Genomic DNA, 26,770 nt, shown 5'->3' with positions numbered 1-26,770 from the left:
TGTTTTTCTTTATATCTCTAAACAGTACAAGTTTATTTTTGCTGATTTTTGTTCATTTTGTGCAAATGGAATCATACTGTTTATATTGTTTGGTGACTTGCTTTTTCACTTTGTTATATGTTTGAGATTCATCCATGTTGATGACTACAGCTGTGATTCAGTCATGCTCACTTTAGTACAGAATTTTCATTGTGTGAATAAGTCACAGTTTATTTCTCCCTCATCTTGTTGACGGATACTTGAACAGTTTATAGTTTTTTGCTATTATGAACAGTGTTGCTGTGAACAGTTTCTTAAGCCTGGTAGTACACACGTGCAAGAGTTTCCCTAAGGTTTGTATCTAGAATTGGACTACTCTGTCATAGGATAGTCTCATACTCAATTCAAATGTGCAATACCAACTTGTTTTCCAAAATGATTACATAAAATTACATTTCCTTCCAGTGGTACATGAAAATTCATGGGTCTTTCTATCTTCCTGAACATTGGCAAGAAGATTGTCAGGCTTTTAAGTTTTGCCAGTCTGGCAGGTGGGGAATGGTATCTCCTTGAGACTTTAATTTGCATTTCTATGCTTACTAAAGAAATTGAGCATCTTTTCACGCATTTATTTGGCATTCCCACTTTCTCTGCTGGGAAATGTTCATGTTTTTTCCTGTTGCATTGTTTGTATTTGTCTTACTGATTTATAGTTCTTTTTACACATTCTAAGTACTGTTTTGTCTGTCAAATGTACAACAAACATCTTCTTCCAGTTTTTGTCATTTAATGATTCCTTTTGATAAATACAAGTTTTGTATTTTAATATGGTGGAATTTACCAGTATTTCCCTTTTAAAAAATTCGTACATAAAACAGTCTCCATAGTGATGTCATAAAGATATTCTCCTACCTTTTTCAAAAACCCTTAATGTTTAACTCTTCACATTAATGCCCTTGAATAGGTTTTTGAATGAATTCCAAGGAAAGAATCTTGTATTTTATGTGACTTTGTAATTATTCCAGCGTAATTCATTGAATAATGTGTCCATTCCCAGAGGTATGCAATACCAGCTATAACGTATTTCAAGTCTCCAGATATGCATAAGTGTGTTTCTGAGCTCTCACTATGCTATTTCATTGGTCTGTTTGTCTATTCCTGGGATAATATGGTAATTTAAAAAGAAAGTTTTTATTGCATTATAGTCAGTTACAATGTGTCGATTTCTGGTCTACAGCATAATGTCCCAGTCATGCATATATATCTCTATATTCGTTTTCATATTCTTTTTCATTAAAGGTTATTACAAGATATTGAATATTGTTCCCTGTGCTATACAGAAGAAATTTTTTTTAATTGCTCTAGCTTTATAATAAGTCTTAACTGGTAAGGCAGATCTTTTCATCATGTTTTTGACTCCTACATGAAAATATTTAGAATCATTGTGTCAAGTCCTATAAAATCCCACTGAGATTTTTATTGACATTGCATTGAAAGTACAGATCAATTTGGGGAAGGGGGTTGATAGCTTTGTAACATTTTTTATTTCTATCCATGAACACAGCATCTCTCTCCATTTGTTTAGCTATCCTTTAGGGTCTTTAAATAAAAGTTTGTACTTTCTATGTAAAGAATTTGTACACTTTTATATTAGAATTATTCCTAGATTCTTCATTTTTTGAATTTGTAAACGATATATTTAAAATTGTATTTTCTAATTTATTCTAACAAAGTACTTTCATTAATTTTAATAATTTGGAAATGCTTAAAATTTATATATATACAATAATGTTATCCACAAATAATAGAAGTTTTATTTCTTTATTTATAAGCCATTTATATGTTACCTTTTTTCTTGACTTATTCTACTGAGTCAAAAATCAAAAGTAATGTTGAATAGAAGTGATAGTGGGCATTTTTTAATGTAAATTCAAAGGGAATGATTTTGATATTTCACCACTGAATAAGATTTCACTCTAATTTTTGTGGATAACTCTTTTCAAGATAAAAAAGTTCTTTGATTCCTAGTTTTAAAAGAATTTATTATGAAGAGATGCTGAATTTTATAAAATGCTTTTACCAAATAAATTGAGATGAATATGCAGATTTTCTTCCTTTGAACTCTTAATATGATGAAGTATATTTCTGATTTCTGATATTCAACCAATTTTCATTCTTGAGATAAACACAATCTGATCGTAAATATTTAGTTTTGTTCTGTTGCATTGCTGCTGTTTGTCATGCTATTTTAGTTGAATACTTTGGTTTTTATAATTAAGAGTGGCCTGGTATTCTTCTTTCCTGCTGTCTGCTTGTCTGATTTTAGTGTCAAAAGTTAGAATTTATAAAATTATTTGAAGGTTGTTTCCTTCCTTTCTGTTACCCAAGAGTAATATATGAGATTATTGATTCCTTGCAGATTTGTAGAACTTGCTTATGAAGTGTTCTATAATGTTTTCTTGAAAGAAGATTTTTTTTAATAGCTGACTTTTTAAAAAAGTGTTAGTAGTATTATTCAAATTCTTGTATTTATATTAATTTTCCCTTTGTGTTTTTGAGGTTACATTATTGGGGCATACAAATTTGGAATTGTTATATATTCTTGATAAACGGTTTATTAACAGTTAGTGATATACTTTGCCTCTGCTGAGATTTTTACCTTAGAGTCTATTATGGTTGATAATAATATACTGCATTTTCTTGGTTCAGATAGTATTTTACTAATGTATCTTTTGCTATTTTTTTCTTTTAATTTTTAAGTCTTTGTAAAGACATATGTAGATTTTATCTTTTTTGAATCAAATCTGATATTTGTTCTTAACTGGAGAGTTTAGTCCATTTACATTGAATATTTCAGGTACATTTTCTTCATTTCTAACATGTTATTTGTGTTTGTATGTGTTTATTCACTTGCCTTTTTTTTCCAGAATTTTTTCTCATTCCATTATGCTCTTCCATGAGTTTGGAATTTACATATGCAATTACTATTCTTTTAGGCCCAATACATTTTAAAATGCATAGTTAATTTATCAAACTCTAATGTTAATACATATTTTATTAACCACTCAAGTAATACAAGGATTTTAGAATGATTTAGCTAGTATTTTCTTCCTGACTTGTGTAATTGTCCTAGCTTTTAGCTTTATCTTCATTCTTTCAACACCAGAAGTAAGATTTGTATTATTATCATTGTGCACACAGTTTCACATGTGTTTGCAAATTTCCTTTGTTCATCATTTCTTGAATCTTATATATTCCTTTTCAGGTCATTTTCCTTTTTATAGCATACAAGCTTTTGAAGAGACTTTAGAGAGTCACTTGATTCTAAACACCGTTTTCTATTGGTTGATCTGAAAATATCTTTGTTCTACCCTCATCTCACTGGATATTCCTGGTTGACTTTTTCTCTCTCAGTATTCTGGAAATATTATTCCAACTACTGGTTTCCATTGTTACATGTAAATGTCATCATTCAACATAGTTCTCTTTTATTTGTAGATTTTTGGGCCACTTTTAATATCTTTTTTTGTTTATGGTATTCTGAAATTTCAACATGAGATGTTTAAGTATGGATCTCTGTCTATTCATGAGATATCTTGAACGTTAAATATATATAAATCAGTGTCTTAGAATTACTAAGTCATTATTTCTTCAAATACTGCCTTTGTCTCATTTTGTCTTTCCTCTCTTTTGTGAACTTTGAATAAATCTGGGTGGCAGTTCCTCATTCTGTTCTCTAGCCTTTTAGCCTCTTTTTTATATTTTGACCCACAGTGCTGCATGCATTTCTTTTAGATCTTACTTTTAAGTTCACATATTTTTCTTTAGCTATGCCAAATTTCCTGTTAAACTCACTTATTAAGGTTCTGATTTCTATTATAAGTTTTATCTCTAGACGTTTTATTTCTTTCTTTGGCAAAACTCTGCTGCAATTTTTGAATGTCTCTTTTCCCTTTGAGATAGTCTCAGTATCATCTTCTACTTACTGCATTTGAAGCATTTATAGGTGCTAGATATTTTTGGGTTTTGCAGGACTGCTCCTGCATTTTGCATTTTCTGCTGACTCTTGCTTACTGTTTCCGTACATGTTTTGTGAAATTTTTTCTTATGGGCTTATGTTCTTAGGAATTTGACCTGTGGGAACTGTTTCAGACCTGAGTTTACAGTGTTTTCCTCTAGAGAAGATTTGAGGTTGCTTTGTGTGTGGCACTAGAACACTACCATCCATACCTCTTTAACATAAATGTGTAAATTAGGGATTTTTTGAGCGAATCAGGTTGTACAATTGGACTTGGGTTAGAAAATCTCAGGGAAAAGTTTTTTTTCTCAGTCTCACCTAGAGTCAAGATCATGAAGGCATGATGTCCACTGTCACCCTCTGCAGGAGGTCTTATTTTTCTCTCAAATACTTAAAAGATTCCAGCTATGTATACATTGGTCTTCTGTCTGACTGCCCCTCTATTTGGGTCTTTTCCCCTTATTTTCTGCTCATGTGACCTTTAAAAAAACAGGCTGTGGATAACTATGTCTTGGCTGATATTCTCAGAGTGAATGCTGGCTTCAGTGCTGTTTAACCTTGTTGGATTCATCCTTTCTTGTCATTTATGTCTTCCAAGGAATTCTCTTCATTTCTCTACCAGCTCAGCCCTCCTTTAAAGTATTTCTAAAAAGTCATCCATCATCTTCAGTTCTGTATTACAGAGGTATGTGTGTGTACGTGTGTTCAAAACTAGTCTGCCATACTATTAGAAGCCAGATGCGATATTTTTCACCAGAGAACTTTCTGTTATATTCAGGTGAACCTTATTTTTATTGTCTGTGTGTCTCTCTCTGTATATATATGTGTACATACAAATGGGTACCTATAAACAAATATACGTGAAACAATTTAATGCTATGGATGAATAGTAATATAAATTTTATATACATATGTATACATATGTATGTGTACCTATATACAAATACATGTGAAACAACTTAATACTATGGATAAATAGTACGACACATTTTAATTTTACTAATAATCAAACAGTTTTAGCTCTACATATGAAGAATAGCACATACTGTAGACCACAGGATGCATTTAGAAGTTGTTCCTGTGCTAACAGGTCTTCTCCTATCGTCAAAGTATCTCTCTTTTTGGTGTTGTAGTTTAGATAAAGTATCAGGGATTTACAGTGAGAAATATTGGGCAAGAACCCCTTCACCTTAAGGAAGTAGCAAATGTTACAAAATTTCCATCCAGGCAAAAAAAGATAAGCCAACTTAACAAACACTAAAGATTGGACTTGGTTATAAAAAACACAGTTAACAGAGGCCTATGTCTTCTAGGGAATTTAAGTTCAGGGCCTTCAGTACCTGTCGTTGGCAGTAACTGTAAATGAGCAAACCAGCAGAGTGTTAGGGATCTCAGAAATGTGACCTTGCCTGCAGAGCTGGCTTCTAGAGTTAAAATTCTGGTTCTTAATATAAATGTGACAGTGGGTGCCTTTCTTAACATCACTAGCCACCATTTCCTCATTTATTAAGTGAATTTAATGAAAATAATGTGTATCTGCCTCATATAGCTGCTGTGAGAAATAAAGTAGTTAATTTATTTGGATATACAGTGCATGACTAATGTAAAGTATTATTAGGGTAGTCTTATTTTTCTAAGCCCACGATATCATGTTCTGTGATTCTGAAATTTTAGCCTTTTTTATGCACTGAAATCCAACAGTTGAATTTTGAAGGCCTTCCTCACTACCCACCCCCAATTGAGAACCAACACTTGTCAGGTTCCTACTTTTCTGAAGTTGCTCAGTATTCATAAAATATCTTGTCCATTACCAAGAGCACATATGGATTTTTGTACCCTGATTGGTGTTTTTTCTATACCTCACATAAAGTCGAATTTGTGTGCCAATCCTATAGTGAGTTCCAGTATAAAAATCTGATACACAGCCACAAAAGCACATTGGTGTATATTGCAAGATTCCCAAGACTCAAGAAGGAAAGTCAAGTCATTGCTTCTTGCTTGAACGCCTGTAATTCGTCCTCTTGGCATTTGTGCAATGCATCCAGGTGCTGTTTTTCTTCCTTTTTTTTTTTTTTTTTTTATTGAAGTATAGTCAATTTACAATGTTGTGTCAATTTCTGGTGTACGATATAATGTTTCAGTCATGCATATACATACATATATTTGTTTTCATATTCCTTTTTATTATAGATTACTACAAGATATTTAATATAATTCCCTGTGCTATACAGAAAAAATTTGTTTTTAATCTGTTTTATATATAGTAGTTAATAATAAATAGTAAAGTTATACACTGTATTTCTCAAATTAGATAGTGAACTCCTAGAGGATGGGTATCCTGAAATGTTTTTTATCCAACACATATTTAGTTTCTGAAAGTAATTTTACTCCTCATTCATTCATTCATTCATTCATTTAATAAGTAATTTATGCACCTAAAAAAAAAGCACTTAAAGAAGAGTTCTAGGCTCTGGGGTATGCATGTCAGTGAACAAAGAGACAAGGCCCTGTTCTCATGGAATTTACATCTGTTTAACAGAGACAGGAAAGTAAACAGGTAAATTAAGATGTATTATAAGTAGTGGTAAGTGCTGTGAAGTCATCGGGATGTGGGATGGGGAGGACCACTTTGGCAAAGTTGGCTGGGGAAGGCCTTTGTAAGAGGTGATATTTGAGCTTTGAGTTAAACAATGAAGAGAAGCCAGGCATATGAGGTTATGAGAGAAGAACAATCCAGGCAGGGGAGAGAGGCTGGCGTTTTGAAAAACAGGAAGAAGGCCAGTATAGCTGGAACGTAACAAACAAGGCAAAGAGTGGTACTCGATGAAATCTGAGAAGCTAACCAGGGCTAGATTATTTAATATGTGACTTTTACTAACAGTATTATTTAATATGTGACTTTTACTAACAGTTCAGTGCAACTGAACAGGATTTACCACATTTACTTCTATTTCATTTTGCCTCTTCTCCCTGTAAACTTGCTGCTATTCTCTTTGCTTAAACTATTGATGCCAGTGAATGTCTCTTTTCCTATCCCAGCCTTCATAACTCCTTTAGGCTCAAATAACCCCCAAAGCTAGTTTGATTAGTAAGGGATTAAGGAATGAATGTATTAATGGACTGGAGTCTCTGGGAAGAGATTTTTCCCTCTCCAAGGAAGACAGATTCTGCAAAGTGAGCTTTGCACATGAAGGGCAGATCACAGCAAGATTCTGGCTTCTTACAATAAACAGATTGCAAATCTGAATAAATTACATGTCCTCCCTTGGTTTAGCTTAATTTGAATTAGTGTTGTCTAGTATGAGTTTCCTGAACTGTTAATCATGATTTATCAACAGTTGATTGGGGAAGGTAGAGAACAGCTACCCCTAATCTGATGACACACAATTTCAGAGATTATCATACCTTCCTACCCCTAGGAGGAGCTTATGAAAGAGAATTCTTATGATTTTAGAGGATGTTGTTAAACCTTCTTGTAACCTTCTCATAGATGTGGCCCCCTTGATCCTGTGGGTCATAAATCTCCAGAAATGTTGACACAGGGACACTCTTTTCTGAAAGTCACAAGGCTTTTTGCATTGGAGGAAATATGCATTGGAAGAAATAAGGATCTGAAGGAAAGTTACAAGCAAATACGAATAATTTTGTGCTGTGACATTATATATCTTCTGCTTTTAAAAAATGGATATGTTACTGTTTTAAAATTATGGGACCTGATGGGTTAATTTGCACCTGCAGGGTAACTGTCAAAGGGAGTCTAGTTGGCATTCTTCCGTGAGGCTGAATTTTGAAATTTAGTACAACCTCCAGCTGGGAAGTTAGGCTACAGAAAGCAGCAGGAGCAAGCTAAATGTGTGTGGAAACTGGTGGTATTGGCGCTTGTTCTCAGCAGAGAGAGCCTTATATGATGTCTGGGCACTTGAGTGGCTTGGACCAAACAGCATTGGCATTATTTGATTTTGACTAAGTAGCCCTGGGATGAAATGGCCTTTCATTCCACTTTGTTAGACGTAAGGGCATGCTGGGCCTTGCTTCACTCTGAGTTTGCCAAGGAAAGGGTTGGCAGCTGCTGAACAGAGCAAGACATTTCTTCCACATCAGTCTTTTGTTGGCCACAGGAGGAGCTAATAGGCACCTTTTCAACTCTGAGAGTTACACTGTTTGCTCAGTGTTTCCTTGCTTGTCTGGATACACAAAAAGGAATAGACAGACGAAACGGCACAGAGCCTCTGTTTACATAATGTAGCTGGGGCCCTCTAGTGGGAGATGGTAAGTATGCAGATAATTTGAACTGGAAATCTGGAAACTGGATTATTTCTAATTCTCAGGTAAAATGATGTATACCCAGGCAGGATCAGGTATGCGTTAAGTAGAGCCTAAAGTTTATACAGTTCAGGATCCCCTTTTAGAAAAAGAATACAAAACATCTTATTTAAGTTTTACAAAAATGCGCACATGTGTAAACACAACTTTTAACCGGAATCACTAGCTATTTTTATACAGAAATACAAGTTGATTTTATTTTTGTAAAGATAATTTATTCTGATTTAGAATCTAAGGTTGTAATGGTTTTTGTTTGGTTTCATAATATGTCAGGCATTTGTTCATATATTATTATAGTGCTTATGTTTCTCATGTATTATTATTCTTTTTTCACCCTTACAACAACCCCTTGTGGCTGGTGTACTACAGGTGAGAAACTAAGGGCCACAATGGTTAAATAAATTATTGCCCAGGGCCATTTAGCTAGACGTGGCAGACCAAGGCTCATACCCAGGAAGTCTGGCTTCCTGATGTATTGCCTCCCTACCAGGAGACCTTGAGGAGCCCACTGGAGCATGTGACAGATTAATGTGTTTTTTAAAAAGGAATACAGATTGGATTATAAAACACAAACATCAGAAGACAATAACTCTGCTCATGTAAGTGTTGGTATATTAAAAATGTACTCAGTTTGGAATCTTAAACTTCTGAGTAATGGTGGCAGTTAAAAATGGAGTAGACAGCCATACAAAAAGATGAAATCTTGCCATTTGTGACAATGTGGATAGACCTTGTGGATGTTAGGCTAAGTGAAATATGTCAGATGGAGAAAGATAAATACCATGTGATTTCACTCCTGTGTGGAATGTAAAAAACAAACCAAAAAACAACACAAATGAACAAACCAAACCAAACAAAAACAAACACATAGATACAGAGAACAGAGTAGTGGTTACCAGAGGGAAAGGGGCGGGGTGGGGGGGCAGTGAGAGGGCAAAAGGGATAAAGTGACCAGCTGTACGGTGACAAATGAAAACTAAATTTGTGATGGTGAGCACACTGCAGTGTATACAGAAGTAGAAACATGATGTTGTACACATGAAACTTACATAATATCTTAAACCAATGATACATCAATAAAAATTAAATGTAAAAAATAAGGGAGTAGATAGAATTTTCAAGAAAGGAATTCTTGCTAAAAGAGGAGGGTTCAGAATGTGGAAGCTTGGGGAACACCAGAGAAGAGGAAAGGTGGCCTGAAAGTGACATTAAAAAAGGAGTGGGCAGTGGGGTGGGAGAGCTGCTGTCTGACAGTGCCTCACGGAAAGGGAACAGGCAGTCTCACAAGTTGAAGGTAGCTGGCAGTGCTGGCTCCCAACACACCACACACAGTCTCCTTGGACAAGAACACCTGATTTTGACCTAAAGGTATCTGGTCACATCAGGTGCATTCAGAGTCTGCTGATGTTCCAAAAGTAAGTAAATGAGCTATTCCACAGGGGATGTAGTGGGGAACAGGGGTGTTAATATTCCTTAGGTAAGAGCACTGATCCAATAGTTTTTTTTCTCCTGCTGGTGAGCCTCAAACAAGAAAGAGCAGACTGCTAATTTTGACTTTGAATTCCTATACAGATGGTACTAACAGATGTTTCCAAACAACAGACTTCTAAAAATCACAACTCTACTTGAAGCTTCAAACACAAATACGCAGACTTTGTAGTGCCTTGGCATATCTCTTGTTTTAAAAATAGTACCACACTCTCAACCCCCTGAGGTGAGTGAACCTCTGTATAGTTACCCTTTTCGCATTTAGGTGTACCTTACTGTGGTTGAGAATGTTCATGTGCACTTGAATGTGCTTTTCTCCTGTCCTTTTAATGGCTTGAATGAGAAATAAGTAATATGATGTCTCAGAGATCCAGCAAATTCTAAAATAATAAGGTACACTTCCCCAGCTTAGAAAAATATAATCAAAGAGATGGAGATAACAATAAAGGTGACAATTAAAAAAAGACTTTTCTTTAAATCCCCACCAGAAGAATTCATCCAATCATTAAATATTTATTGAATGTATATTACACAGCAGTTAACGTATGTGGGGAGACAGCAGTGGAAAACTGCTTTTCCATGGAGCCTTATGCTAGAAAATAAGTAAGTAAAATGGATAGGATGGTAGATGGAGGTGAGTGTTTTAGACATAAGGGGACCCAAGTTTGTTTCCAGTCCCTTAAGTGTCTCAGAGTAAAGGACATTTAAGTTTTCTCTCTGTCCCTGCTGAAGTTCACCTCTCTCTTCTGTCCCTTGTGTCTGGAGTTGGCACTGCCTTCTTGGCTTCCTCCATGATGTAGGTTAACCTGACAAGGTTACAGCAAGCCGGGATAGGTCTTTATCATATTGATACATCTCCCAATTTCACTTTTGGGGTCCTGATTTCTTCTGTGGTGGTGCCTCTTTCTGTAGGGTATTCACTAATCATTTCAGCAGATCTGTTTTGAGAATGTATAGGTCAGGCACTGTGCCAGGTGCTAGGGACAGTCGTGAGTAAGATGCACATGGTCCTTGCCTGCATGAAGCTTATCATCTACATAGGGGAAAAAACCACGATGAAAACGTGGGAACACTCAAGAGAATCTGATAAGTGCCATGAAGAAACCAAACAAGCTGTTGAAATAGAGACTAATAAAGTAATGGTCAGGGAATGCCTCCTAGAAAACGCACCATTTAGGCTGAGATCGGGAGAAAGGAAGGAATCAGCCTTTTAATTTATGTATTTGTGTATTTGTGTGAGGGGAGGCTGGATGATTGTGTTTGAGGCCATGAGAACACCATGGACATAGACCCTTGGCCAAGGGAAACAGAATCCAGCACTTTCAAGGATCTGCACAAAGGCTTTTGCAGAACTGAGTTGGAATTGGAATACTGGGTGGCCTGAATCTGGTTCTTAAAGCAAATCTGATGTTAAAATCTTATTTCTCACCATTATTTATTTGTTCCTATACATCCATCTCTCAAGAAGTTGGAGGTCATCTCCATCCATGCTGGTACATTTGACAAAGTGTGAATCAGCATTGCTCCCTGAACCACCTCTCCCTGTCTACTGTGAATCCCACCACCTACACTCCATTCTTAGAGATTGTTTTCTGAGCATCTGGGCAACCGATGCTTCCAAATATTCACACCATTGTTCTTCCTAGGATACTGCAGAGTCCCCACCAGTTTCCCACATTATACCAGACCTCAATGGCTTGACACTCTTTTGAGACCCTAGTCACCAACACATGTACTTGGTAAAAAGATACAATTTTAATTTTTTTCACTTAGATAAAGAAGTTTTCTTTTTAAGTGTAGATTTTATTTCTCTTTTATAAATACTTTATTTTTCAAAAGAGCCAGATGGACAAATATTTAACTGTACCCTGTATTGCCTTGGCGAACCTCAGTAAGCCAACATACTTTTGAGTTGTGTTGTATAACTGTCCTTTTTTTTGTAAATAGTATGTTTTTTACCCAGTGGATATCACTTCAGCTGTTGATACTCTCACAGGGAGGGGTTACCCTTCTCTGCCTGTGTGAACATTTTGGGCTTAGTAGCTGGGCCAAAGGAAATATTTGTGGTAAAGGACAATCTGTTAAAGAAACTGAGTTACTTCCTTTCATTTCCACTATGGGGTATTCGTCAGCAATTTGGAAAAACTGAAAGAAGCTAATAAGCAGAAATGGGATAAGTTTGGTGAAGAGAGAAACTAAGAAATAAATGAAATCTTTGCCAATCTGATATCCAGAAAGGAGCATCTTAATGTTTTAACTTGGATTTCTTTGATGACTGTTGAGATGTACTATTTCTGGGTGTACTTACTGGTCACTGGCATTTCCTTTGTGCATTGCTTCTTCTTAGAGTCTCTTATCCATTTTCCTTTTGAGGCTTGACTTTTCTTATTGATAAGTAAGATTCCTATGCATGTCAACATGGATCTGTTAGTATGTAATCATTAAACCTCTTGTCATGTTTCCAGGTTCTTATTTCTAGTCAAATCTGTGTATTCCTTTATATCAGGTTGAACTGTATGCTGTTGCTGTTTCTGTACATCAAACATGGTTAAAAGAAAATCTAGCAATTGCATACGGTTCAACCTAAATAGTTCATGCCTTTGATGTCAGATGTAGAGTTTATACACACCCCAGATTATATTGTTTAATATGTACTTTTTTCTCACGCTTAATAACCTTATACTTGTTCCTTTAAAATTGTGTTTCTTTGAAAATTGTACTTCATAGTATTAAAAAGACTCTCTTCTAACATGGTCTAGTTCTCTATGATTTGGAACTTTTTGCTTTTGTTCTGATTCTAATACTGTGGTATTCATACCCTTCCTTAACTCCTTTTAGCTTCAGCTCAGGAGCTGCCTGCTCTGGGAAGCCTCCTCTGACCCCCTTAGCTTGGTTTGGTGCTAATGTTTTGTGCTTTGATGGGACCAAATGCATCCTTCTCCCATGGAATTTACCATGTCTACTGGGATTGTTTATTTCTCCACCTCCGATCTGGGACCACATTTTGCTTACTTCCAAGTCCTAGAATCTAAGATACTAGTTGCCTCATAATAAATTCCAAATTAATGTTCCTTCTATCTTAGTTGCCTCATAATAAATTCCAAATTAATGTTCCTTTTATCTGAATTGAACTAACTGAGCAGGAGTTTCCCACAGATCACAGAATAGTTATTTGTATAGTTTAATGTTATGTGATAAACATGTAAGCAGCCTTTTCAGTGCAGCACTGATAGACATAATAGGAACACCAGAGCAAAATGTGTTGAATTACATTGCTATCCTACACTCTTTCTAATTAGATCTCTCTTCCTTTTTCTTTTCTTCTCATTTATTTTCCTTTTTATATTTTCCAAAATAACCTCCTTCCTTAACATTTCTAATCTCTGACCTTGTCTCTACATCCTTTTCCTGAAACTCATCTGTAGAGTGCAACTTTCCACTATTTCATGTGCATGTGTATTACACCATGGTGAAGTATTCTTCCTATTTGGATACTTTACTCTTCATTTTATAGGCTAGATGTCTGTTGAAAAAATGTAATTAGAAGAGTCATATCATTATATTCAGGCTGGACTATAGGCATTTTCTATTTGAGGGGATTCTTTTCATTGTACCTAATCATAAACATATTGTAGGCTATTAAACCTTATTCATAGATTTAGAATTTCCCACTTTGTACTATTCTTTGCTGTGTACATGTTCCGTTTTCAAATCTATGTTAAAAATCACCAAATCTAGTCATGCTGCTTAGATTTATCACACTGATTTTTCCAAAATTTTCCACTCATAAACGTTGTCTCTTACATTCTTACATCAAGTATAAATAGTTCATCATGGGTTCTTTAAAAAAAAAAAGATTTTTACTGAGGAATAATGACTAAATATGAAAAGATACAGGAAAATATGCAGTTTAAAAACAATAAAGAAATGCACATCTGTGTATACTTAAGCAAGAATTTTGTTTATCATTTCCATTTTACTCTCATCTCTTCCCTGTGCAGTTTTCAGGGAGGGGATCATTTTCCTGAATATTGTGTTAATTATCCCCCTGCTTTTCTTAATGACTTTTAATAAACAACCTTTGTAGGAATTCCTAAACATTGTATTCTTTAGTTGTATCTGTTTTTGTAACTTATAGAATTACAATAAAATTATACTACATGAATTTTTAGGTGATTTGATACTATTATTCAACATTATATTTTTGAGATTTATCTATTTTGATGAATGCAACCTAAGTTCATTCTTTTTCATGTCAGTATAGTATTTCAGGTAATGGATATATCACAGCTATAGTTCCATCTGAGGGTTTTCCAATTTTATCACTATTTTAAGCGGCATAATTTAAATATTCTTATACATATTTCCTGGTACACATGTGTAAGAATTTTTTTCCAGGACAAATACATAGTAATAAATTTTCTAAATCATAGGCTAGGACATGTTCAACTTTCCTACATAATTTTCCAAAGTAGTTTTATCCATTTCCATACCAAGCTGCAATGGATGAGAATCCTCTGCTGTATACTCATGGTAATACTTGGTATTATCCTACATTTACATTTTTGCCAGCCTTGTGGGCATAAATTATATCTCACTGTGATTTTGATTTATACTTCCTTGATTACTAAAAAGGTTAATATCTTTCAGTATGCTTTGGGACCATATTCTTCATTTTGAATTCATATTCATTCCTTTTCCCTATTTTTCAATAGTGTTGTTTGACTTTGTCTTATTAATTCATAGAATTCCTTATATATCCTTTACAGTAACCCTTTGATTGTTTATGTGTTATGTCTTATCCAAGTTTTATAGATATTTTTATTTATTTATATTATTTCTATTTATTTCTATATTTATTTTTATTTAATTTTATATTTCTTTTTATATAATTGCATTTGCTGATTTTTCCCTTCATAATTTGCCCATTCTGTACGTTCTTTAAGGAGTAATTTTCTACACCCCTCAACAAAGTAAAAAAAAAAAAAGCTTTCCTAAATTGGTTCTAATATCTTATCTTTTACATTTAAGTGCTTAATTCATCAGGAATTGATTTATTTGTGTGGTTGAGAAAGGGATTTTTTTTTCCCTACATATGTAGTCAATTGTCCCAGTACAATTTATTTTTAAAACTTCATCCTTTTCCCACTGATCCACATTATAAACTCAGTCATATATCATGGCTATGCAGTCACTATTCCATTTCTGGGTTCTCTGTTTTATTTGGTTGCTCTGTTTGTTAATCCCTGTTCCAATTCTTGACTATCTTTATTAATGTGACTTTATAATAAACTTCAGTATATCCTAGTCAAGGCCCAGGATGTTATTCTTTTTCTTCCCTAGTATATTGGCAATTATTGGAACTTTGAAATCTCTCTATATTTTAGAATCAGTTTTTCAAGCATCATATATAAAACACACACACATAGTTGAAATTTTGATTGGAATTGAATTTATAGATCAATTTGTGATCAAATAACATTTTTGCAGTATAGAGTATTCCAATCTATTAATACAGTATCTCCACTTATTCTTTCGCGTCTTTCAATAAAATACTATAATTTCATCGTAGAGATTTTACATGTGATTTTTGGTATACTACTCTAAATGCTGTCTTTTTAAAAAGTTTTTATTTTCTATATTTTGTTGCCAGTGAATAGAAATTCAAATTACTATTATTTTTATATCCAATAATCTTGCTAATTGTGTTAAGAGTCAACAATTTATTGTTAGATTGTTTTAGTGTCTACAAGCATAATCATATCATGTAGAATAAAGAGAATGTTGTTTTTTCTTTTCAGATTCTTATGCCTTTTTTTTCCCCTTGCTTTACTGTATTGGCTAAGAACTTCAGAGCAAGGACAAAAAGAAGGGTGATAGCAGGCATCTTTGCCTTTTTTTGCAAACTCAAAGGAGATAATTTCAGTAATTCAACATTGAGAATCAGATGTGCTTTCCCTGTCTGCACTAAGTCTTTTTTTAATATTTTATTTGTTTGTTGTTTTGGGGGGAGGTAATTAGGTTTATTTATTTACTTATTTCGATGGACGTACTGAGGATTGAACCCAGGCCCTCATGTGTGCTAAGCACATGCTCTACCACTGAGCTATACCCTCACCCTGCACTAGGTCTTGATGTTGTGTAAACCCCTAAGAATTGAGATAAATCACTGGATACAAAGGAGGGAATACCAACTTAAAGTTATGTTTTTGCCTCAAAGCATACTAGGACCTTAAAGTAAAAATTAATTTCTATCAGAGAATAATAAAATCTCTTTTTCTTGGTTATTTGCTTATTTATTGAAGTATAGTTGATTTACAATGTTTCAGGTGTACAGCATGATTCAGTTTTATATATATAGTATAAATATATAGATTCTTTTTCAGATTCTTTTCCATTATAGGTTATTACAAGATACTGAATATAGTTCCCTGTGCTATACAGTAGGTCCTTGTTGTTTTATCTATTTTATATGTAGTAGTGTGTATCTGTTAATCCCAAATTTCTAATTTATTCCTCCCCCACCTTTCCCCTTTGGTAACCATTAGTTTGTTTTCTACGTCTATAAGTCAATTTCTTTTTAGTAAATAAATTCATTTGTATCATTTTTTTAGATTCCATATATAAGTGGTATCATACAATATTTGTCTTTCACTGACTTACTTCACTTAGTATGATAATTTCTAGGTCCATCCATGTTGCTGCAAATGTCATTATTTCATTTTTCTTAATGGCTGAATAGTATTCCATTATATATATATGTATACCACATATGTGTGTGTATGTATACACTACATCTTCTTTACCTATTCATCTGTTGATAGACATTTAGGTTGCTTCAAAGTTTTCACTATTGTAAATAGTGCTGCTGTGGGGTGCATGTGTCTTTCTGAATTAGTTTTCTCTGGATATTTGCCCAGGTGTGTGATTGCTGGATCATATGGTAACTCTAATTTTAGTTTTATAAGGAACCTCCATACTGTTTTCCATAATGTCTGCACCAATTTACATTCCCACCAATGGTATAAGAGGGTTCCCATTTCTCTCCATACCCTCTCCAGCATTTATAAATGGTAGATTTTTTGATAATAACCATTCTGATATGAGTGAGATGATACCTCATTGTAGTTTGGATTTGCATTTCTCTAATGATTAGCAATGTTGAGTATCTTTTCATTAGCCTGTTGGCCATCTGTATGTCTTCTTTGGAGAAATGTCTATTTAGGTCTTCTGCCCATAAAATGATATTTCTTGTACACAAAAGCTTGTAGACTAAGGTATATTCCCACTACATAGTGCATATGTTCAAGAAAATGACACATATTCGAATGCAGAAAACATCATCAAAGCATTTTCTGGATCTCTCAGTGGACATTAAGGAATTCCTCTGCAAAAATTCTCCCTGTTAGAGAGCAACACAGTGGCTGACAGATTAACTAGTCTTTGTAGCATTTCCTGGAGAAAGAGAAGGTGGCACGGTGCTTGCAGTGCCATTTAACTCTCACAGTAAGTGTATGAGGGACCTGGTGTGCTCTTGCAGCAATACTTGACTAGATTAGTGTAATCGATGGACAGTAAGCAGGACAACTGTACTACACAGCTGTCTCATTCTAAAACAAACAAACAAAAAATCAGAGCCTCTTAAGTCTCACTCAGTAAAAACACTCAGTTCCATCCGAAATAAAAAATTCTTAGTGCTTGTCCTGGCTTTCTGTATAGTAGATAATCCATCCTCCTGAAATCCACTTAGAGGCTTTAGAAGTTAAACCCAAGGCATAATAAAGCTAGGAGCACCTCTGGTTGACACACCTCTGTCAAGGTGAAAGTGGCCTGAGCCACAGGAGCAGCCTGGAGGATGGATGAGTGATGGACAAGGGCGATGGTTTATTCACAGCTCTAGGGAAGGAGGGAATGAACATTATATAGAATCCATTGGTAACAGATGAAGAAACACAGGGATTGTATCCAAGGACATACATTGTTCTTAAATAGTTGCTCAGAGATAAGAGATGGCATATCCTCTATTGTCTGGAACTGGAGTTGAGACACAAAGGGTAACTCAGGGAGGACAATCTTGGGGAACAGTGTATCGGATGTAACTGGGATGTTGATTGGCCTAGAAACACATTCATCATCCCTAGCAGACATGTCTCTCGGCCAGAGTAAGCCAGGCTGTGCTCCAGGCACAAACATTAAAAAGATGCAGAAACTTGAGATGATTTTTAGGCATTGCTCACCCCCCCATCCTGAGACTTCCAAACCCATTATGGGCACAACATGCTTAATTGGCACTTTAGGGAGCAGATTAATAGTAAACATTGTTAAATTCCCAGAATTACATAAAGTCTTCCTTTTGATATTGCAGATATAACGTGTAACTTTACTGACCTCCTAAATGACAACCCCAACAGGGAAAAACGCAGGGCATAATGATACTTTATCGAATTATCATTACCGATATCAACTTGGCCTTCCAATGCTGTCTCCCTGTTCCTGTGATGAGAGATGAAGGAGAACAGAGAACAGGGATTGGTGGTGAGAAGTCAGGTGGCAGGTGTTGTCAGGTTTGTTGTCAGTACCTTTATGCTGTCATTATGACGTTGCTCAAGTAATCACTGTTGAAGAATTGTATAGATGAAACTGAACACATCTCCGATGGTGAAAGGGACATAGAACAAGTCAGATTTTGATTTTTCCCTTTTAACTTTAGGATGCTGGTCATGTGAAATTATTGTTAGAGAATTAAACATGTTTCGGTACAATTTCTATATTATAAATTCACATTAATTTTTAGATCTTGGCCCTAATATAACACTATAATAGATGATCATATAAAGTGATAAAATATATATGAAATTCTATAAGTAATATATATGGTTTCTATGACAAATGGGCTAATTTTACAGCATTAGACTGGAGGAGTAAACTATGTACAGGCATGTGTGCTTGGTCTAGTGGGTACAGCTGCATATAATCTTTTCATCAGAGATTATAAACTTCTGAGTCTGTTTCATCCTTGTATCTCCCAAGCTCCTTAGGTGCTTATTGAATGAATAAATACATAGATGAATGAATAAATAAATGAGTTAACACGTAAGTACATAAATACCTGGTATTGCTCCAGGAAAAGTGACTAATGCACATTGCTTATTTGGGCTTTGTGCACTATATTGCCAGACAGACTTTGATGTTTTTTATACCCCTTACATAATGTATAACGTTTTGTATTTTTAACTTAAAAATTTAAAATTATTGTTTAGAATCTAGCTATGTGAAGTCATGATCACCTTTTGGAAGTGTCAATTTCTCTCTGTGCCACTTCTGCTTTCTTGATGTCTTCATCATTGAAAATAAAAAGAGGAAAAAAACACTTTTCTTCTATACCCAGGCACTATTTGACTAGGATGCTCTCATTCAGTTTACTACTTGCAGGGTTCATTTGCCAAGATTCCTTTGAAGCACAGCTCTTAGTTTTCTAAATTGTGATTTAAAAGGTATTCCCTATGTTACCCAAAACCATGTCTCAGATGATCGGCTGCCAAAACAAGACTAGGATAAGTGGTACGTACGGGTCTGCTCTTCATAAGATGAAGGATGAGAGCCACTAGTTTGGCTCCCCAGGGATGGATAATGACTAGATCTTTATCCTTTCCCTCTTCCCATCATGCTCCTGTTCACCCCTTTCTCTCACGTCTTTTGATTGAAAGAGACAGCTTTTGTTACTGTTCATCCAGTGGAAAAATGACTCTGCTTTGTGGGACTTTGTGTCTGTGCCTGCTGGGGACAATAGTGACACCTCCCGCTGGGAACTCTGTGGAGGTGTGTTTTGCCAGTCCAGACATTTTCTAAATCAAGCCAGACCCCTCTGGGAGCTGTTATGACTCTTATGTTTTTTTAAATTTGATTTTTGTTTTTTCCCCAACAAGACACCCTTCTTCTGCCTCATAAAAGGAATGTGTGTTCCTCACTTAGCATGGGCTCTCAGAAGGACACTGATCTTATTTTCCTTATTGTAGGAATGGTCCACATTTCCTTTATCTACAGATTGGATAAGCTGGTGCTAAGTTGCATCCATGATGGAGAAATCCAGAAAATATATTGTCAAAAGATATGAAACCCTTTCCAACTGTGATTCTCTGAATTCCGTAGTTAAGTTTTGGAACTAAAATAGGCTTAATAATTTTGAATATAGGGAAATTATTTGTCAGTTTTGTTTTTAGGTGGGAAAAGGGGGAAAAACATACTCATTCTTTTTCATATTTGTCAACTGGGATTTATTTTATTACTAGCATTTATTTAACTTATAGTGTTAATTTTATTCAAACCTCCAGTAACTCAACTCCCTATGAAATTTCTCTCCTAACTGCATGGAAAATATAAATATTCTCCAGATCAAATGTAGGAGAGCTGTATTTTATTTCCCCTTAAATTTTTATTGAAACTTGACACATTGAATAGTTGGTGTTTCTGTAGTTTCATAAGTACCGACATACTTCCTGATGCAGCACATTTGGAAAGTCATATACCCAGGGATGCATTGCAAGTCTCTGAGGGGGTGTGTGGTGTAATGTTGTTTCGTTTTTGAGAGCTCTGATTAAACAGACACTTTCTGCAGCTGTGACTTTGTACAGATGGCAGGCCCTAAACCAGAGAGACTGAAAGGGCTTTCTGAAATGAAGCCAAGAAACAGATCTAGTTTTCTCCACTGAAAATCTGGGGGGAAAACATGTAAATACATGCTATTTGTGTATATATGCATGCTGGTTGTGGGTAGATCTTTTACTCCTGTTTTTGGTCATGGAATTGTATATATACATAAGTATACAAATGATGTACTTATGTAGAACTTTTTAAAGTGTACATTTTACTTAACAGAGGAAATGGCTGAATAGAGAGCAGTTTTCCCTGCTTTGGCTCTTCGAAACTGCTTTGGACAACTTGGGTGCACATCTTTTAGATGTTCTGAAGACAACCAGAAGTCTACCTCTATTACATTTGTTTGAACTGTTTCCACCTCGTTCTGTTTTTCTTTTTCCTGATGATCATCTCTTCTACCTTAATTCTGATCCTCTAATATTTTCCCCAAATTGTTCTTGCTTAAAAAAAAAAATCCTCTTCTCTTCACGTGTACATTTCTATTAGATCTCCATATCCTCTGCCCTAAAAGTCTTCCCTTAGTACTGGCTAACACACAAAATAACAACAGAAAAAGAAAAGTGTCACCCTTTCTGCAATTGGGAACATGCAGTTTTACCTGGGGGATAACTGAGACCCCGATTTCTCTTCTTGGCTAGCTACAGATACTTCCTTACTCTTGCGTGGAATCTGAAGCTAGTGAGCTACTACACAGGTTGGGAGAGGTAGTCAGTTCACCAACCTCTTAGCTGACTTGGAGAAAAAAGTGAAACCAGCTTTTCACTGAGTGCTAAGTTGTTCTCTCAACAGGTGTTTATTGAGCATCTGCTCTAGATGACGCCATTCTGGGCATAAACTTTGATGAATCAGGCAGATAAAGTTTCTGCCTTCAAGAAGCTTACATGCCAGTGGTGAGAGACAAACACTAAACAAAATAAAAATGAGTAAGACAATAAACTGTAGATAAGTATGAGAAAGAAAAGAAAATGGAATAATTTCATAAAATGTGGCAGCATCTTAAAATATGCAAGGTCTTAGATTATATGTCAGGGGAGACATCTAGGAGAAGGGATAATAGTTGTTGCTGTGTTACAGATTACCCCAAATCTAACAGTTTAAAAACATGTATTGTATCACATGATTTTTTAGACAGGAATGCAGTAATGACTCAAGTGGGCAGTTCTGTCTCAGGGTCTCTTGGGAGATAGCAGCCATCAGAAAACTTGACAGGGGCTAGAAAAATCTGCCAAGATATCTCACTCCCACTACTGTTGGCAGGATGCCTCAGTTCCTTGCCCCATGGATCCTTCCATAAGAGTATATGCCTGTCTTCATGACACATTCACCGATTTCCCCCTAAAGAAATTATCAGGAGAGAGAAGCAGAAAATATTTCTTAGCCTTGGGAGTCAGATGATATCACTTCTTATGCTGTTGGTCACACAGTTTAATGCTTATGCATTAAGGTGAGAGGAGACTACTGCAAAGATACGCATGCCGGGAGTTGACGATCATTTGAGGGGTGGGGGAACATTTTCGATGCTGGCTACCACAGGAAGAGATAGTTGAACTAAGGCCAGAATAATCAGAAAAAAAATATGTTAGATGAATACTTGGGAGGAGGGCATCCCAGGTGTGGGACCAACAATTCGTACGACACTGAGACAGGACTACTTGGTGTTTTCAAGGAACAGATACAAGGTTGGATTGAGTAAGTGGGAGAGTTGCATAGGATGAGTCCAAAGAGCAGGGGCCAGATTACATAGGACCTTACGGGGTTTGGAATACATTGAGTGTAGGGGAGACACTGTTGGAAGGTTTTAAGCAGAGGAAGTAACAAAATCACATGACCTGAATTAGACCTGAAGAATTGTAATACTAAAGAGAATGAGTTAGACTTTCGACTTTGACCCTTGATGGCCATGCTCTGCAAACTCATCAAAGATATGATGGATGAATATTTATCCTACTCTGCTGAGTGACAAAATTGATCCAGGGATTTGAAAGTGAAGTTTGAGTCTCTCTGAATCAGCCCTAACTCCCCATTCTGTATCCAGGCTCTACTTTTTACCCTGACCAGTTAGAGGAACCAAAATTCTCAAGGAATTTCAGGCAGGAATATACCTATTGAGGTGTTTTATAAATGTTTCATAGGTCAAGTTGAATTTCCTGCACAAACAGTTGGGCGTTCTTCCTTTTGTCTGTCAGATAGTATCATTCACTCCTTTTTCTCCAGTTCCTTTTCAAGTTGTTAAAAGGCAGGGTTTAACTCATTTTTAGAAAATTCACTTCAGACATATCAGAATAGCTCTTTTCTTCTCTTGACACTGTGTCCCACCCTCTCAGCTCACTGGCCAGAGGTGAGTCTTGCCCCTTTATAAGGTGGTTCTAACCTCAGAGAAAATGCAGCCTTTTATGTGAAATGAGATAATTCTGCCCTGTTGCTCTGTACAGGTGCTGAGATTCTGGCCATGGTTCACTGACTTGGAGGAGGAATGTATTCAGTTTTTCTCTTAACTCCCTGCCATTCCCCTCAAAACACTTTAGTGGTAATAGGATGTAGCACATAAAAAAGCTCATAGTCTCTGATCCTGATTGTGTAGACAGAGTTAACCTTTGCTCCCATTCTGATGGTTTGATGTGACATTCTTCTCTCTTTGATGCTTACAATTCTGTCTTTTTACTTAAGAACAGGAACATTTGACTTGCATAAAGAGACTTGCATACAATGTGCTCCTCAAATTTGAATCTACTAAACTTTGTGTGTCATTATTATTCAAATAGTTCTAACAGTTGGAATGTACCGGCATTGTAGGATTGAAAACTTATGTTTTGGTCCACTCTCCCGCTGAGCCCACACCCTCTACCCTATGCTGTTATTCACTGGTAAGTATACTGGGTGCTTTGCTATCTTCACTCCTTTGTTCAAGTGGTTTTCTCTGCTTGCATGTCCTCTTACCTCACTTCTCTCATGAATTTATGTCTCTTTCAAAGTTCAATATAAATATCACTTCCCCTGTGAAGCCTTCTCTGATTCCTATAAACAGATCTAACTTCACTTCCCACCAGAAGCCCATGCTAGGACATTCAGGCCTCTGCAAAGAGCTTTTAGTTCTAAGTACCATAATTGTTTAATAACATAACTCAGTTCGTGGTCTCTGATATGTCATAGGCTCGTTAATATTTATCTTAACCAGTCAGCCCCAAACCATTTAAATAATCAATGTCAAGTATTCCAGTGTTTCCTAGTAAATGTGCTTCTGCTTCCTTTGCTCATTAGAATCTTGTAACAGCTGCAAGAAAACTGATAACTTCAGGGTGACTGATCCCAAGGGATTTTAAATGCATTGAGATGGAAAGTAATTTCCATCTTTCCTCATACAGCCTAGAAAGTTTGGTAGCAACAATCAAGGGGATCCGAGGTTCGTGTCATTTATATGATGATTGTTCTCATCATTTATCACCTGCTGGGAATATTAGCAAAACATGATACTCGCAAGTCCATCTTCTGTCACGTCCACTTAGGTGATGTGGCAGCAAACAAATGCTGACTCACATCTCTGGGCATTCTAAAATGGAGATATAATTAATAATCACCCAGAAAGAGTGAGCCTTGGCATTTAAAGTGGGATACGGGCTGTGGAGTTGTGGGTCCTCTGAGGGGGAATGGCAGAGATGATGAATAGAATGAGTATGGAGCCTCTCTGGGACTTGCAAATCTCTCTGTGCCCTGGGGGAGTGACAGGAAGGAGATGCAGTGCAGAGTACTTAGGGAAATCACCATCATTTATTTATCTGTGTATTTATTTACTCGTTCAGTCAGCAGTCATCTGCTGAACTCTCCCTGTGTGCAGCCCCTTTGCTGGGTATTGGAGGTACAGTGATGAGTGAAACAGAAGCATGTTGCCCTCGTGGTGCTTCCAGTCTGGAAAGGGAGACCAGTGTGGTCACATGGATAATTTGTCTACTGTATTTTTTATAAATGCTGTAAAGTAATATTCTGGGGTATTAGGGCATATAGTATTAGGCAGGGTGTTAACCTAGTGGGGACTCTTAGAAGGCTTTTCTAGCTTTTCTAAGGAGGATGACATTTGAGTTTTAAAGGATAAGGTAGTTAGGCAAAGAGCCCGACATGCAGAGGGGGGCGGCTGGGGCAGTATGCAGAGGCGAGATGAGCTCAGGTGGGTGGACTAGTCCCTAGGGCACTCTCCATGAATGAACTTACCATAAATGACCCACAGTGTTAGCCTTCCAGCTTTTTGTTTTTCAAGCTTATGAGTTATATGGAATTAAAATTAACTTTTCTTATTTGGCATGACTTCTTTTGAGGGGGGAAGAAGGATATGATATTTAAGGGATTAAAGTTTTGATATTCAAAGGATTAAAACACAGAACACACTAAAACCATTTTTATTCATACCTCTGTGCTCATTTTGCCACTTACTGGGAGAGGAAGGCAGAGAAAGAGAGAAAAGGAAGGATCCCTACAAGGAATTACTAGAGGGACAAAGGCAGAGAAAGAGAAAATAGCAGAATAAAATATGAATAGAGTGCTACATTGTTTGTATCAGCTGTTAAAAAATGATTTTGTCCTTTCTTGCTGGAACATCAAGGTTTAGACCATTTTCTTTTTTCATTCCTTGGTGATATAAAAATTACTAGGTTAGTTCGTGAGTATAGCCCTCAACTTTATTTTGACATCTTTAAAATAAATTATTCTCCAGGTTTCTGTGCCCAGAATTATGTAATTTTGAGAGCAGAATTAAATGAAGGCAGGGGTCCAGATGAGCTTCAGTTCAGTGAAGTAGTGGAATGCAAAGGGATTTACTGGAATATGAAAAGAGCCAGGAAATAGAAAATACCTTAGGATCCTGTGTTTGGCTGCAGTGGACTCCTTGGTTGGAGAGGTCTGACAGACCTCAAGCGCTCATGACACTGGCCCTGGTGATGGACACCTAGTTCCCTTTCTCTAGCCAGAGAAGGGACAAGCTCAGCAAGTTGGTTGACACTGAGTGGGATGAGAAGTTACTCATCTTCAGAGGGGAATCGGTGCAACATCAGTTGGTAATAGCTATGACAGTTTTGGATTTTCATTGAGTGGGTAAACTGAGTTTAGAATATGGGAGAACACAAGGTGAGAGAGAAAGAGAATCGTCATTCGTTAGGAGAGGTGACAGTGTGAAGGAAGAACTTCAGCAGTAAACAGCCAATTTACCCCGTCAATCGTGGGACATTAGGAAGGAAAATGTGAAAACACAAAAGATACTGTTATCTTTTAATATCAAGGGGATTTGTCTATGATGCTTGAGACCTCGGAATGGACTTATGAATAGCCCTAGGCTACATATCTTGGAGGAGTGAAAGCCATTAAAAGAAGCTTGAGCGTCTTTAAAAAACAGATGTTTGAAAACAAACGAGGCGGGTGAGGAGGGCTGAGGAATAAAGTTAGTGAAACTGGAATCAAGGGTGTCTTGAACTTGGGTAACCAGATGGGACAATAAAGCAATAGCTGTTTAGCACAGACAGTCACTTGCATATCCCAGCATACCACCATTTTCGAAGAAGGCCTTTAAAAATCGGTCTTACTAATTTATAGTTCTACCTCTTATCCAAATGGTTCTCTCCCCTAAAGGATGTGAGAGAAAACAAGTTTAATAAGCTGCATGAGGAAGTTAAGTTAATGTCAGAAAGGTAATCTAGAAGGAAGAGTCTGTGTGACTACCACAGGACATCTCAGTATCATGATGCTCAAAGAAAATTTTAAATGACAAAATAACTTTTGTATTTTAAAAAGATAATTTATAAGTAATATATGAGAATGGCTTTACTAACCTTTATATTTTTCTTTGTGTCAGAAAAGTCCTAATTTATCTTTTCCCTTAATTCATATTGGAATATTAAAGATCCCACACTTGGATTTAAGAGAACTGAGTGGGTGTTGCATAATTATAAAAATATCTTTCTTTGCTATCATCCAAATTAAGTGTATTTCTTTGTTAAAACACCTTGTGGTAAGACTTAAACATTCTTTTCTCTAGTATTAATGAGAAATGATAACACCCACATGCAGCCAACATGCTTCTAAGAATTTTTTTTTTTAATTTGGCATTAAGTGGATTTTCAAAATATACCTTGTCATAGAAATCTTGGCTTTGGGACACAGAGGCTAAAAGATGGAATACTTTGATAATGTGGGAAGAAAGGAAGGCAGAAATGAGGTTTAAGGAAAGGCAGAGTGGTGTGATGGATACACGTGCATCTCTGAAGAACCTTTGCCCAGGTTCTTACTCAGGCTCTGTTCAAGGGTGACCTTGAGCAAATCACCCAG

Source organism: Camelus ferus, chromosome 4 (assembly GCF_009834535.1).
Source record: "Camelus ferus isolate YT-003-E chromosome 4, BCGSAC_Cfer_1.0, whole genome shotgun sequence".
NCBI lineage: Eukaryota > Metazoa > Chordata > Mammalia > Artiodactyla > Camelidae > Camelus > Camelus ferus.
The sequence above is the reverse complement of the archived record's forward strand: the minus strand, read 5'-3'. Positions refer to the sequence as shown.